The following is a 15,479-nucleotide window of genomic DNA, read 5'->3' on the forward strand; positions in this document are numbered from 1 at the left end:
GCATACTCTGAACAAAAGGGGACCACAATTTTTTTTACTTTTTTTTTTTTATTATACTTTAAGTTTTAGGGTACATGTGCACAACGTGCAGGTTAGTTACATATGTATACATGTGCCATGTTGGTGTGCTGCACCCATTAACTCGTCATTTAACATTAGGTATATCTCCTAATGCTATCCCTCCCTCCACCCCACGACAGGCCCCGGTGTGTGATGTTCCCCTTCCTGTGTCCATGTGTTCTCATTGTTCAATTCCCACCTATGAGTGAGAACATGCAGTGTTTGGTTTTTTGTCCTTGGAATAGTTTGCTGAGAATGATGGTTTCCAGCTTCATCCATGTCCCTGCAAAGGACATGAACTCATCATTTTTTATGGCTGCACAGTATTCCATGGTGTATATGTGCCACATTTTCTTAATCTAGTCTATCATGGATGGACATTTGGGTTGGTTCCAAGTCTTTGCTATTGTGAATATTGCTGCAATAAACATACGTATGCATGTGTCTTTATAGCAGCATGATTTATAATCCTTTGGGTATATACCCAGTAATGGGATTGCTGGGTCAAGTGGTTTTTCTAGTTCTAGATCCCTGGGGAATGGCCACACTGACTTCCACAATGGTTGAACTAGTTTATAGTCCCACCAACAGTGTAAAAGTGTTCCTATTTCTCCACATCCTCTCCAGCACCTGTTGTTTCCTGACCTTTTAATGATCACCATTCTAACTGGTGTGAGATGGTATCTCATTGTGGTTTTGATTTGCATTTCTCTGATGGCCAGTGATGATGAGCATTTTTTCATGTGTCTTTTGGCTGCATAAATGTCTTCTTTTGAGAAGTGTCTGTTCATATCCTTCGCCACAATTTTTTTAAAGATTTGCAGTTATATATCAAGTTACTGTTTCCTAATATATAAAAACATCAATGTCATAGTTCTACAAATAGTGTTACAGATTTATTTCCTTTCAAAAGCCATACATTATGATCACTTTCTTTTATAAAATGTCGATGAATAAATCAGATAATCTTCCTATGGGACTTTATCTCTTAAGACAATCAATATTTTGTATGAAGTCTGTATGGCTGCATTAATAAACTGAACTATCAATGAATGTCATCACAGGCTCAGGGAGAACATAAGGAAAACTTACTACATTAGTATCTGCTGGTTTGGTCTCTGTGCAAATTGAATACGGCTGACAAGGCATTTAGCTTTGTATTGTAGTTTGCTAAGCAAAGGGACAATGCAAAGAAAATTTCAAAGGGAAACATTTAACCAACTTTAACCAAGAGAACAAACTATTTTCAAGTATTGCAATAGCTCCATTTGCATAAAAATAATTAGGTGCTGATTAAAAATGAATCTTCTTTATTCATTAAATCAAGGGTGCATCGTAAGAATTTAGGATTACTATTGCTATATTTCTATATTATGACTACATTTCTTTTAAATATTCCATAATTCTGAATATTCACTAATTTACACAGACAACCCTCCAGGTCATCCAAAATGGTGAAGCTGAATCATAACAGGTGGACTATGTTTTGCAAAACTGATCTGGCACTGAGAAAACGTACTGATTGAAATGACTGAACTGTGCTCTTTCAAGATATTCCTTTTAATTTTTTTGGCAAAGCTAGACATACTTTTTGATGTGGAATAATGTTATCTCTTAGTGAATTCATTAATAAGGTCATATAGTCCATTTGTATTCTGATTTTAGATATAAATTTTCACTTTATGGGTTTTCTTAAGTTACAATTATGCTTATTATAATTTGTTTTGGCATCTCTTATGACTGTCAAATTGATGATTTAAAATACTTATTCCCAATGTAAGTTACATGATTAACTCACACTACATTATGAAATAGTTTTTTCATTCAAAATGAAACTTCAGTTATCCTTCTCCTTCTCTCCTTTTCTAACCCAACAAATCAGATCTATTTTTATATGTTTATATTTTTTAATCAACTACACATCCCTTTAAATCTGTTTATTGCTTTAGAATTTGAAGGTTCAATTTGAAGAGAAGGGCCTATTAAGAAACTGTACGGGCCGGGCGCGGTGGCTCACGGGGCTTGTAATCCTAGCACTTTGGGAGGCCGAGGCGGGCGGATCACGAGGTCAGGAGATCGAGACCACGGTGAAAACCCGTCTCTACTAAAAATACAAAAAAATTAGCTGGGCGTGGTGGCGGGTGCCTGTAGTCCCAGCTACTCGGAGAGGCTGAGGCAGAATGGCGTGAACCCGGGAGGCGGAGCTTGCAGTGAGCCAAGATCGCGCCACTGCACTCCAGCCTGGGTGACAGAGCGAGACTCCGTCTCAAAAAAAAAAAAAAAAGAAAAAGAAACTGTACGGAAGTTAGTACATATTTCTGGACACTTTCAAACATTTATTTCCTTAAGTCAACCTCTGGGTGTGATCTCTTAATAAAACTCATGAGTCTCCCGGAAATGATAGGTTAGAATAGAAATTATTTTAACTTCTGCTTTCTTATATAGATTAAAAGCTTGTGCATAATCTAATTCATAGATTCTAATATAACAAAATTATTTATCCTGAAATTTCACTAATAAAGGGGGAAAACTGTGAAGGATTTTTTTTTTTTTTTTTTTTTTTTTTTTTTTTTTTTTTTTTTTTTTTGAGACAGAGTCTCGCTCTGTCGCCCAGGCTGGAGTGCAGTGGCGCAATCTCGGCTCACTGCAAGCTCTGCTTCCCGGGTTCACGCCATTTTCCTGCCTCAGCCTCTCCGAGTAGCTGGGACTACAGGTGCCCGCCATCACGCCCGGCTAATTTTTTTTTGTATTTTTAGTAGAGACGGGGTTTCACCGTGGTCTCGATCTCCTGACCTCTTGATCCGCCTGCCTCGGCCTCCCAAAGTGCTGGGATTACAAGCGTGAGCCACCGCGCCCAGCCAACTGTGAAGGATTTTAAGCTCTCATGATGTTCATCACTCTTGAATAACAGATGCTCATAGATTTCCGGTTTTATTTATTTACTTATTTATTTTTTTTGAAACGGAGTCTCTCTCTGTTGCCCAGGCTGCAGTGCAGTGGCGCCATCTCGGCTCACTACAACCTCCGCTTCTCAGGTTCACGCCATTCTCCTGCCTCAGCTTCCTGAGTAGCTGGGACCACAGGCGCCCGCCACCATGCCTGGCTAATTTTTTGTATTTTTGAGTAGAGATGGCGTTTCATCGTGTTAGCCAAGATGGTCTCAATCTCCTGACCTCGGGATCTGCCCGCCTCGGCCTCCCAAAGTGCTGAGATTACAGGCGTGGGCCACCGTGCCCAGCCTGATTTCCAGTTTTATTTTAAAGTTCTATTTCAAAGGTCTAAATCTCAAAGAAAGTCTGTCTTAAAATCGAATTAGGCAACTCGTAAAAAATTCCATGACATTCATATCACATCTTCAGAGCTGTGGCCCACAGCTGGTTAGGCAGGGGGAAGGGGAACGAAAGCAGACAGACAGCTTTGGTGAAGAAAAGAGGTTTAGGGCCCCACTGGATCATCTCTTATATGGACTACAAGAACTCCCTGGGTCTAGGTCACTTAGCATGTTAGGGTCTACTGTGAAAAGACTTTGAGAACATCTCTCTGATTTTGAACTATGACAACCAAGTTTCCAAAAGGGAGAACCTGAGCCTTAGACCCCAAATGGTTTCACAAAATCATTTGAACTGTGAATAATCTCATAGCATAATGGTGAATCCCTAGGTTTAGTCTAACTTCGACCAGGATTCTGTTTTTGGGCCACAATTCAAACTGTTTATGAGTGGTGTTTATTCACTTTGTTTTTCTAGTCATTGTTTGTTATAATATGCACATTTCTTACCCTCATAAAGATTTAAGCAAGGACAAAATTCAAAAGCAAGAAAAGAATTATTCGAAGTTAATAGAATATATCCCTGTCTTTACTGAGTTCCAGAAAATGCTTCAGGATTCACCCCAAGTCAAGCTGCTGATTTTTTTGTTTTGTTTTGGTGAGAAAATTTCAATCTTAAATAAAAATAGATCTTTAAGTTTTGGGAAAATATTCTGAAGGTTCTCTAAATCAAATCAATATTTGAACTGTGACATGTGTAAGATTTTTAAAAATACTATATTCAAAGAAGAATGGACCAAAGCATAATTTAAAGTGAATTCAAGGAATGCAACAAAAAATAAAAGTCCTCGAGACTTAAAATTCCTCCATAATCAATCAGAATTTTCTACATTATAGTTAAATGATATTTTAGCAACTTCAGAAAAGAGAAAGACAGTAAGCAATACTATGAAATGGATAAAAAAGGAAGAAAACAGAAGATTACAGATCAAGTCAGATACAGTTCTTACAGAGAAGAAAATATTTATAATTTATCCCTTAAGATTTAGAAAACATTTTTCATTTCTAGAAGTTAAATACTAATAGAGAAAATATCAACATATCATTTAAAACTTGCTGCTATAGGCCAGGGGCGGTGGCTCATGCCTGTAATCCCAGCACTTTGGGAGGCCAAGGCGGGTGGATCACGAGGTCAGGAGATGGAGACCATCCTGGCTAACACGGTGAAACCCCGTCTCCACTAAAAATACAAAAAATTCTCCGGGCGTGGTGGCGGGTGCCTGTAGTCCCAGCTACTCCGTAGCTGAGGCAGGAGAATGGCGTGAACCCGGGAGGCGGAGCTTGCAGTGAGCAGAGATTGCGCCACTGCACTCCAGCCTGGGCGACAGAGCGAGACTCCGTCTCAAAAACAAAAACAAAAACAAAACAAAACAAAAAAACAACCAAAAAAACTTGCTGCTATAAAATTAAATTGTTAAAAAGTTTGTACCCTATGCTTAGCAGTAGGTAGGTTGACATCAATGAAAGAAGTATGCTGAATAATCGCTGAGAGCTGGAGAACTCAGTCGTGGCACAACCAAGGAAGAGGCTAAAATGAAACAAAGCAGGTCATCTGCCAGTACAAGAGACACAAAAAAAAATGTTAGTGTAGGGCCGGTGTGGTGGCTCATGCCTGTAATCCCAGCACTTTGGGAGGCTGAGGTGGGTGGATCACCTGAGGTCAGGAGTTCAAGACCAACCTGGCCAACACGGTGAAGCACTGTCTCTACTAAAAATACAAAAATTAGCCAGGTGTGAGGGCAGAACCCTCATGATCCAATCACCTCTAAAGGCTCCACCTCTCAACACTGCCAAATTGGCAATTAAGTGTTACATGAGTTTTGAAGGGGGTAAATATTCAAACCATAGCAGTAGGCCATGTGACCTCAAGAGCCTCCTTAACATATCTGCCCTCTGTGATCCCAAGCCCACCCAGACCCTCCTCCCAGCACCACTCAGAGCAGACAGGAAGGCCAGAAGACCTAGAGTTGGTGGGGGTGGGGAAGGTGGGGAGGTGACCTGGGGGAAGGGCTGCTCAAGGGTGATGCACACCTAGACAGGTGGCCCGTGCCCTGCGACCAAGTGCCCAATTGCCTTACTCCAGTTTTTTTGTTGTTGTTGTTTGTTTGTTTGTTTTGAGACATAGTGTCACTGTGTTGCCCAGGCTGGAGTGCAATGGCACGATCTCTGCTCACTGCAGCCTTCACCTCCCAGGTTCAAGTAATTCTCATGCCTCAGCCTCCCGAGCAGCTGGGATTACAGGCATGCGTCACCATGCCTGGCTAACTTTTGTGTTTTTAGTAGAGACAGGGTTTCCCCATATTGGCCAGGCTGGTCTTGAACTCCTGACCCGAAGTGATCCACCCCCCTTGGCCTCCCAAAGTGCTGGGATTATAGGCGTGAGCCACCGTGCCTAGCCCTCCAGTTTTTGATCCTGGGACTGACTCTTCCCCAGTGAGAATGTCAAGGGTGCCTGCCCACCTCTGGGAATTCCCTCCCCAATCCCGTCCCTCTGTCCAGAATGCTGCCCTCACTTGGACCCACACATAGAGCTCCTTCCTGTCACTCAGCTCTCAGCTTAGTGGACACTGCTCAAAGTCAACTAATGCGAAAAGCCCCCTCACCCTCTCCTGTGGCCTTGTGTCCTCTGCACTGCTAAGCACGAGCTGGACTCTCCTCCCTCTCCTCCCTGTAATGCTGTGTGTAGGTTCCTGTTTGTTTCTCCGCTGAGGGCAGGGACCCTGAAGGACCAGTTCACAGCATCCCACGTCTAGAAAACTGCTCAACACATTATAGGAATTCAAGAAAGAAGTTTGTCAAATGAAGGAACTTTCTAACGTTCTGAACCGACTAACGACTTGGTGGTAGTGAGCTCCCTGCCATTGGTAGTATTTAAGCAGTAGTCGGATGACACTTGGAGGGTGCATTAGAGAGACAAACGCAGGAGGTAGAGTTCAAGCGTAGGGCAAACATAGATCCTTCCCAGGGTCTCTGACCATTCAGTGTCCCCTTCCCTGCTACCATCTTGCCCTGAGACCCGGGGGATGCCCTTCTTCTCTCTGGGCCCCAGTCTCTCAACAGTTCTAGAAAACAAATGGTGGCAGCATCTATTTGGCTGAGCCACCCAGAGAGAAAAGGCTGTGGAAGGAAAGACCAATATTTATTCATTAGCATATTCAGAAATTAGACTGGGGAGCCACAAATAGACATTTCTAACAAGAGCCCGTCTGTCCCTGCCTCTCGGGCTCATCCTGCACGCTCCTCGTTCATGTCACATCTTGCTGCCTCCCGCATTGGGGGTTTGGCTGGAATATTTGCCAGCCGCTCAGTTATTTTCTGGGGTGAATCATGGGAAGGTGGGACATCCAGCTGCAGTTGGAATGTTCTTTTAAAACAGCATGTGCTGCTCCCAACGGGGCTGCATCTGAGCGAGGCACAGGGCTCGCTCTCCTCTGGGGATGGGCGTGCAGGGGTGGGGAAGAGCTAAAGCGTGTGCCACTGACTGGAAGGGGCCCCATCAAAGCCCGGGCTTCACTAGGGAGCAGTCCATCTGTTTTGTGCCCTGCCACAGGTGCTCCACTCCTAGCATCAGCATTCATGCACCCGCTGTTTCTCCATCTTTATTATTTTTTGAAATGGGGTCTCACTTTGTTGCCCAGGCTGGAGGTGCAGTGGTCCAATCACAGCTCACTGCTGCCTGGAATTCCTGGGACTACAGGCATGTAACACCACACCAGGCTAATTTTTACAATTTTTGTAGAAGCAGGGGTCTCATTATGTTGCCCAGATTGGTCTCAAACTCCTGGTCTCAAGCAATCCTTCCCGCCTCAGCCTCCCAATGTGCTAGGATTACAGGTGAGAGCCACTGTACCCTGATTGTTCCTCCATCTTCAAAAACAGTCTTGATCTCTACTCCTGCCCTCCACTTTCATGTTTGTTTGTTTTTTTAATGGAGTCTCACTCTGTAGCCCAGGCTGGAGCACAGTGGTGCGATCTCAGCTCACTGCAGCCTCTGCCTCCTGAGTTCAAGCGATTCTCCTGCCTCAGCCTCCCGAGTAGCTAGAATTACAGTCATGTGCCACCACACCCGGCTATTTTTGTATTTTTAGTAGAGACGGGGTTTCACCATGTTGTCAAGGCTGGTCTCAAACTCCTGACCTCAGATGATCTGCCCGCCTCAGCCTCCCAAAGTGCTGGGATTACAGGTGTGAGCCACGGCACCCGGCCACTTCCGTGTTTCTTTCCCCCTCTGGATAGCAAAGTTCTTTGAAGGAGCGAAACTCCTCTCCATCTTTCTTGAACACCCCCCTCCAGCACACTCGTGACCCCATGGATTCCTTGAGGCTTAATGAAGTCAGCAGTGACCCCCAACCCAAAACCCAGGGCCGGCTGGCAGACGTTGGCTGTCTGAGCCACCCTCTGAGTCTGACTCTGCCGGCTGGTCTCTCTCTCCTCCTTGCTGCCCTCTCACCTGGCTGCCAGGACTCTGCTGCTCTCAGCCTCGCTCCCACCTCTCTGGTAGTTCCTCCTCACTCCCTTGCTGGCTCTTTTTTGTGAACTTGATCTTGAACGTGTTGGCGCATTTTGGAGCTCAGTCCTTCCTGTGCCTTGTTTTATTACCCTCTCATTCCCTTACTGATCTCATCCCGCCTCGGGGTTTTAAATGCCCTCCGATGCCAATGACTCCCATGTACGCCTCCAGCCTGGACCTTTGTCCTGACTCCTGACCTCCAACTAGGTTTTCAACGTGGGTGTCAAAGACACCTCTGCTCACATCCAACACGCCCAACACTGAACTCCTCATCTCCTCCCACCTCCCTGTCTGGGTTGGTGGCTGCCCTGTCTTCCCCGTGGCTTGGGCCAGGAGCCTGTGTTTATCCATGGTTCCTTTTTCTCCTGCACCCTACATCCAATCTGTCAGGAAATTGTCATTCCATTGCCCCAGTGCATCCAGGATCTGATGGCTTCTCTCCACCCTGCCCCGTTTCCATCCTAGTGCAAGCCACCTTCATCCTTGCCTCTGCAGTCTGTTCTCAGCACTGCAGTCAGAAGAAGCCTTTACACGGTAAGCCAGATTATGCTGCTCCTCTGCTCAAACCTTGCCGAGGCTCCTCCTTTTCACCTGAAATGCAAGCCAGCGTCCTTCCCGGATTCTGCAAAGCCCCAGATAATTTGACTGGCTCCCTGCACCTTCCCTAATATCCCCTCCTATTGCTCCTTCTGCATTCCACACCCCCTTCACTTTCTCCTGTTCACTGGGCTCCAGGCACACTGCCGTCCTTCCCATTCCTCCCACCTGCTAGGCACACACCTGCCCCAGGGCCTTTGCACTTGCAGTTCCTTCTGCTCAGATGCTCTTGCCTCAGATATTTGCTGGGCTCACACCCTCACCTCCTTTACCTCTGTGCTTACCTTCTCCATGCAACCCCTCTCAACCAACTTATTTAATTCAAACTCCTCACCTGTCCCTGCTCCATAATGCAATAGCTACAGACGTGACACATTTTAAAGTTGAATTTGCATCATTAACATTTTCTCCATCACTTGCTTAAGTCTAGACAATCAACAAAACAATCAGTCAGGCCCTGATGTGCATTGTTTGCCAATTCCCATGGTATATATAGTTCCACCAAGGCCAATTTTAAACTACCTATATGACGCCCCTGAACACAGTCTTGGAGAGAGATGCACAGAAGCACACCATTATGTAGTATTTTGTAATAAATGTAAGTCACCCCAGGAGCATCAATAATAGTAAAATGAGGTAAGATAATTAGGACATGATTACTCTGAGTATGCATTACCTTTGTTTTTAATAAAATGTACTTAATTGGAAGTTCGTGTAATTGAATTTTTTTTATTGGCCGCATTTAACAGCTGACTCACAAAATACCTAAAAATTAACAGTAGACTTTCACCACCCAGTATATGCTGGCTCCAGCACACCCCTGAGAATGGTTGATTAATATGGAATGGCCATGCTGTGGAATTTTATGCAACTATTTAAAAGGACAAATTGGAGCTCTATAGCAGACTTGGAGGAATTTTTACAAAGAATTGTCAAATAAGAAAGCAAAATATAGAAACACAGAGTCATTTTTATAACACAGTGATCTCCCCCTCAATAAAACCCTCTCTATATGTGTCTGTACACATTAATAAATAATTGCATAAGTATCCAGAATCAACTTGATTTGGGGGCATAGGATGTGATGTGTGGGAGGGAGAAAAGGAAGCCAAGCAAAATAGGAAAACAGAACCAAAAAGACTGCCAGGAAAGCAAACTATACAGATGGTAACACATTTTGGCATTTAAGCATAATATGTGTATGTATTTGTTCATATCATTAAAATACATTTTTAAACCAAGTCCTCATTTGGACAGTTGTTCAGGTTATCTATTGCCGTATAACAAATCACCCTAAAACTTAGCAGTTCGAATTGCCAACAACCATTTATTATGACAAGCCTGTGGGTTGCACATGTGGTGTTTCTGCTTCACATGGTGTTGGGATACTGGGATGGCTGCAGGGTTCAACATGACCTCCCTCACATGGCTGGGGGTTGATGCTGGCTTCAAGCTGGGAGCTCAGCTGGGCCTATCAGGAGGGGACCTGAACTCTCCTCTATGTTGACCTCTCCACGTGGCTACTTGGGCTTCCTCACAGCGTGGTGACTGAGTTCTAAGAAGAAGCACTCCAAGAGGCAAAGGCTGGAGCTGCGTCATTTCCACCATATTCTATTGATCACAGTGATGACAGGGTCAGCTCAGATTCACAGGGAGGAGATACAACATTTACCTTTCGATGGACGTGGCAAGATAATATCACAACAGTGCATGTGGTAAGGGAAATATGTGGTAATTGTCTTTGGAAACACAAAAGACCACAATGATCCAAGCCCTTGATCATGTGGCCATGAAGTCTTCACTTCCCTGGGGTGGGGACCCAGTGAAACCCTCAGTGACAACCCCCAGGAGGGTTTTCTTCCAGGTTGACTGAGCTGTCTATGGGTAACATTATGTTATATTTGTGTATTGGTTGCAACTATCAATTGGCTGCAGATACAAGACTTTGGCAAAAATCAAAAAAGCATTCTGTGAGAATCAGTTGAATGTATACATTTTATAAAACAGTGTCATATTTTATTATTATTTGTAAACTTTGTGCCACAAATCTTTTAGTGTTAATAAATTTTATAATAAAAGTAGATGTGTGTGTGTGTATATATGATATATATGTGTATATATGATATATGTGTGTATATGCATTTTTCCCCTGTAGCACACCTCTAAGTCTTTGTCTGTTAATAAGCATCATTTTGTTTCTGTTCTACCATGGAATTCCATTTTACTCATGCTGGGTTCAAAGGGTATGTGCATTTTTAATTTTAATAGATACTTTCAGATTGCTTTCAACAGCAGTTATAATTCTCATTTCTAGCAGCAGTGTATAAGAGTACCCTTTTCTTACATAGCTGCCAACAATAGATTGTAGATTTATTTTTTGCCAGTCTGATAGGCGTAAAGTGTTATCTCACTATTTCAACTGGCTCCCCTCTGCCATCCCAGTAAGTCTGAAGGTCTTTTCTTATGTTGGGTGACATTTGGCTTCCTTCTGTGACTTGCCTCTTGGTTTTTCTTTTTCTTTTTCTATTGGGTTGTTTATTCCAATACTCCCTGTCAATTTGTGCATGTTCTCTGGATATTAAATTTCAGCCTTACGAGTGGCTCTGTGTTCCAAATCCCAATTAAATATTGACTTTATACCATCTTTTGTCATACAAAAATTAATTTTTGCATTACCAAATGTTTATCATTTCTTCTATAGCTTCTGGGTATCTCATCTTGGTTAGGAACCTGTCCCTTTGTTCAGAGTGTTGATATAACCCTTCAGAATTTCTTGCTGAATTTTTATTTTTCTATTTAAGCCTTTAATATAAATCTTATTTTCTTTTTTTTATTTTTCTTTTCTTTTTATTTTTTATTTTCTTGAGACGGAGTCTCGCTCTGTCACCCAGGCTGGAGTGCAGCGGCGCAATCTCGGCTCACTGCAAGCTCTGCCTCCTGGGTTCACGCCATTCTCCTGCCTCAGCCTCCGCCTTCCAAGTAGCTGGGACTACAGGTGCCCGTCACCACGCCCGGCTAATTTTTTGTATTTTTAGTAGAGACAGGGTTTCACTGTGTTAGCCAGGATGATCTCGATCAGCTAACCTCGTGATCCGCCCGCCTCGGCCTCCCAAAGTGCTGGGATTACAGGCGTGAGCCACCGCGCCGGCCCTTATTTTCATATATGGCTAAAACAGGAGTCCAATTTTTTTTTTTTTTCTGAATAGGTAGCCTGTTATGCCAGTTAAATATTTGTGGTTTAGTGAAAACCAAAAGAATTATGTATTAAATAATAATTCCTCACTGTATTGAAATGCTACTTTTGTTAAATTATTATATATACTCACATATATTTTATATTCTAATCTGTCATTCTTATGCCAATGACATATTGATTTGGTCATAGTGTTTTTGTAGTATGTTTTAATTTGGGGGGTTTTAGGAAGGCAATATATAACACTATTTCTGTGATGAGGTCATGAAGAGTGCCTCCTTTATTCTGTTTCCCTTTCCATGACATTCACTGTGGGGAGGCTCTCTGTTGAAACTGTGGAGACACAAGATGAAAGCAGTTGGATCCCTGCATCACTTTATGGAGGAGAGTTTCTTCCCTGGAGCTTTGCCTGATTGCATCATCTTTGTGTGAGTGATAAACAACCCTTTGCTTTTTACCTCAGCATAGCCTATCCTATTCCAACTAATCATTGGTGCTGCTGTATCAAAAAGCCAAAATATACAGCATTAGCTTAGTGGCTGGTGGTGTGTGCCAAGGACACTGATACTGGAGGCTGGGGCATGGCAATCTGTACTATTAATGGTAACACACTTGTTAAATGGCATACTTGCATTAAGAAGGCTAAGAAAGAAGGCTATTGTAAGCACATCTTGGCTGTTGTCTTCATTCAACAAAGCCTTACAAGAAATAAGCGGCTAGTTTGTGAGCAGCAATAAAGGAAATAGGGAAATTCCAGCAAGTTAGGGCTTAGCAAAATTAAAAAGCTGACTGCTTCCAGATGCCAACTAACTTGATATAGGATTGACGACACCATTGAGCAACAAAGGCCCAAACTACCTCAGGGCAAAAGGCAGATTAAAAAGATCCAGATAGACTCAAGGTAAGTGCCATGATATTGTGTGAGAGAGATGGGGGAGCAAAGAAGGTAAATAAGTTGAGATCTACATCTGAAAAATAACTTTTGGGGGAGTTACGGTACAGCGAACTCTTTGGAAACAAATCAAAAGCAGACTAAGTTTTTAAGGACATTGTATTACAAAAGAAACCCACAGTTTGAACTAAAAAAGGCTCGGACTATTCATGACTTAAACTATGGCTCCCTAATTTTCCATGGGCCAACAGTAGCTGAGTTTCACGGTCCTAACACAGCATATTCTTCCACGTCCATTTCAGATGTGGCCAAGGAGAGTGATGGAATGACCAAAGGGCCAGGGAGAACAAGGAACAAGGGACTTCTTCCTAGAGAAGCTTAATGAAGAAACCTCTGACGAGGGTAGGAGCTTTCACAATGTCTACTCAGACAGATTTCAGAATTGTTACCCCTATCTGTCTTCATTCTCTCCGTTTAAAAGTAAAAGTGTTTATTGCAGTTGTCCTAACCCTACTCCATCATTGAATATTGGGTCTGTATAGGAGGCAAGTAATATGTCTCTTCTAGTTTATAACTCTCCAGACCAAGAAGAAGCAGGTATAGACCTGATGGAGAGCACTAGGCAGTTCACTTGAAGACCCTCAATTTCTTTTTCTTTCTTTCTTCTTCTTCTTTTTTTTTTTTTTTTAAGAGATGGGGTTTCATAATATTCGTCAGACTGGTCTTAAACTCCTGACCTCAGGTGATCCAGCCGCCTCGGTCTCCCAAAGTTGTTGGGATTACAGACAAAAGCCACTGTGCAGAGCCTAAGAATATTTCAGAATTGTTACCCCTATCTGTCTTCATTCTCTCCATTTAAAAGTAAAAATATTTATTGCAGTTGTCCTAACCCTACTCCATCATGAAATGTTGGGTCTGTATAGGAGGAAAGGAATATGTCTTTTCTAGTTTAGAAATCTCCAGACCAACAAGAAGCAGGTATAGACCTGATGGAGAGCACTAGGCAGTTCACTTGAAGACCCTGAATTTTTTTTTTTTTTTTTTTTCTTTTTTAGAGATGAGGTTTCACCATATTGGTCAGGCTGGTCTCAAATTCCTGACCTCAGGTGATCCACCCGCCTTGGTCTCCCAAAGTGTTGGGATTACAGACATGAGCCACTGTGCCTAGCCTAAGAAGACCCTCAATTTCAAGCTGGATTTGCTGACAATTTCAAGTGGGGTTTTCTGTCTTGAGAAAGTGAGAGTATGTTCTACATATGGGAAAAACAATGACCATAGGGGCACACAGGAAGATTACACTTCCTACTTCCTGGTAGTTAGGTGGGGCCATGTGACTAGTTCTAGCGAATGAAATGTGAGTGGAAGTGTCATGTATCACTTCTGGGCCAAAGTTTAAAGGTTGATGTGTTTCCCTAACACTCTGTCTTTCATCATGGTGACCTTGGAGGCCACCAGTGAGGTGATGGTGGACAGGATGAAGGATGCCTAGAACTAAAGGGGTTTTCACCAACCCACATTAGATTTTGCATGAATGAGATAACATATTGCTTTCTCCATCTCTTTTTTTGTTGTTTCTTCTTTGGTTTTTTGTTTTTGAGATGGAGCTTCACTATTGTTTCCCAGGCTGAAGTGCAATGTGCCTCACCACAATTTCTGCCTCCCGGGTTCAAGCAATTCTCCTGCCTCAGCCTCCCGAGTAGCTGGGATTACAGGCATGCACCACCACACCCGGCTAATTTTTTATTTTTAGTAGAGACGGGGTTTCTCCGTGTTGGTCAGGTTGGTCTCGAACTCATGACCTCAGGTGATCCGACTGCCTCAGCCTCCCAAACTGCTGGGATTACATATTTCTTAATGTTTAGCTACTGGGAATAATTTATGTTAGATTATTTTAGGTTTTCTACCTATACAATCATATCATCTATGAAAGGTGATGTTTGAAAATTTCTTCCTTTTTGATCCTTATACCTTTTTTTTCTTGTCTGTGTCTTGCTGTACTGCCTGGGACTTCATAGTCAATGCAGGGTAGCACTGATGACAGCTGGGACCGTGGGCTTGCTTCTTACAGGAAAGGAAAGCTTTCCATATTTCAAGTATTGAGACAAGTAAGATTTTTCTGTAATTTTTTGTGGCTATATAGTGTCTCTTAAAAGAAAGTTCCCTTGGACTCCTAGCTTGCCTAGCTGTTTTTATCTTGAATGGCTGTTGAACTTTACAATTTTTTTGTATCTCTTGAAATGATCATATATTTTTCTATTAAAGAAAAAAATGCTTATTCTCCTAATTATATTTATTGTTTTCTGATGTCAAAGCAACCTGATTGATATGGTTTGGCTCTGTGTCCTCACCCAACTCTCACCTTGAATTGTAATAATCCCCAGGTGTCAAGGGTGGGACCAGGTGGAGATAATTGAATCATGGGGGTGGTTTCCCCATGCTGTTCTCGTGAGAGTGAGTGAGTTCTCAGGAGATCTGATGGTTTTATAAGGGGCTGTCTCCATCACGCTTCTCTCCTTTCTGGTTTCATTTGAGACGGAGTTTCGCTCTTGTTGCTGGAGTGTAATGCAGCTCACTGCAACCTCTGCCTCCCGGTTCAAGCGATTCTCCTGCCTCAGCTTCCTGAGTAGCTGGGATTACAGGTGTGTGCCACCTTGTGAAGAGGTGCCTTCTGCCATTATTATAAGTTTCCTGAGGCCCCCCCAGCCATGCGGAACTGTGAGTCATTAAACCTCTTGTCTTTATAAGTTACCCAGTCTTAAGTATGTCTTATAGTAGTGTGAGAATGGACTAATGCACTGACATTCCTCTTCATATACCTGATTAGGTCATGCTGACTCTGTCTTACTGTCTTTTAATTGGTATTTTTGCGTCTATGCTGATGAGTGAGACTTACTTTGTC

At 42.9% G+C, this 15,479-nt stretch overlaps 1 long non-coding RNA gene and 1 pseudogene across 3 annotated transcripts in view; both read left to right on the plus strand.

The window, feature by feature from the left end:
• The window catches only part of LOC100591873, a 31,076-nt pseudogene extending 19,941 nt beyond the window's left edge, over positions 1-11,135 (plus strand). Inside the window, exon 4 of the transcript XR_121706.4 lies at positions 8,364-11,135. The product of XR_121706.4 is annotated as a cleavage and polyadenylation specificity factor subunit 1 pseudogene (transcript). The remainder of the gene's footprint in view (positions 1-8,363) is intronic.
• Positions 11,136-11,617: 482 nt separating this feature from the next.
• On the plus strand, positions 11,618-15,151 carry LOC115835956. 2 transcript variants are annotated; one of them, XR_004030932.1, is made up of 4 exons: positions 11,618-12,116; positions 12,883-12,982; positions 14,596-14,685; positions 15,113-15,151. It is a non-coding gene; the product is annotated as an uncharacterized LOC115835956 (long non-coding RNA). The 2 variants fall into 2 exon arrangements; XR_004030931.1 differs by lacking the exon at positions 15,113-15,151 and having other exon boundaries at positions 14,596-14,842.
• Positions 15,152-15,479: the final 328 nt, after the last annotated feature.

This window comes from Nomascus leucogenys, chromosome 7b, assembly GCF_006542625.1.
Source record: "Nomascus leucogenys isolate Asia chromosome 7b, Asia_NLE_v1, whole genome shotgun sequence".
NCBI lineage: Eukaryota > Metazoa > Chordata > Mammalia > Primates > Hylobatidae > Nomascus > Nomascus leucogenys.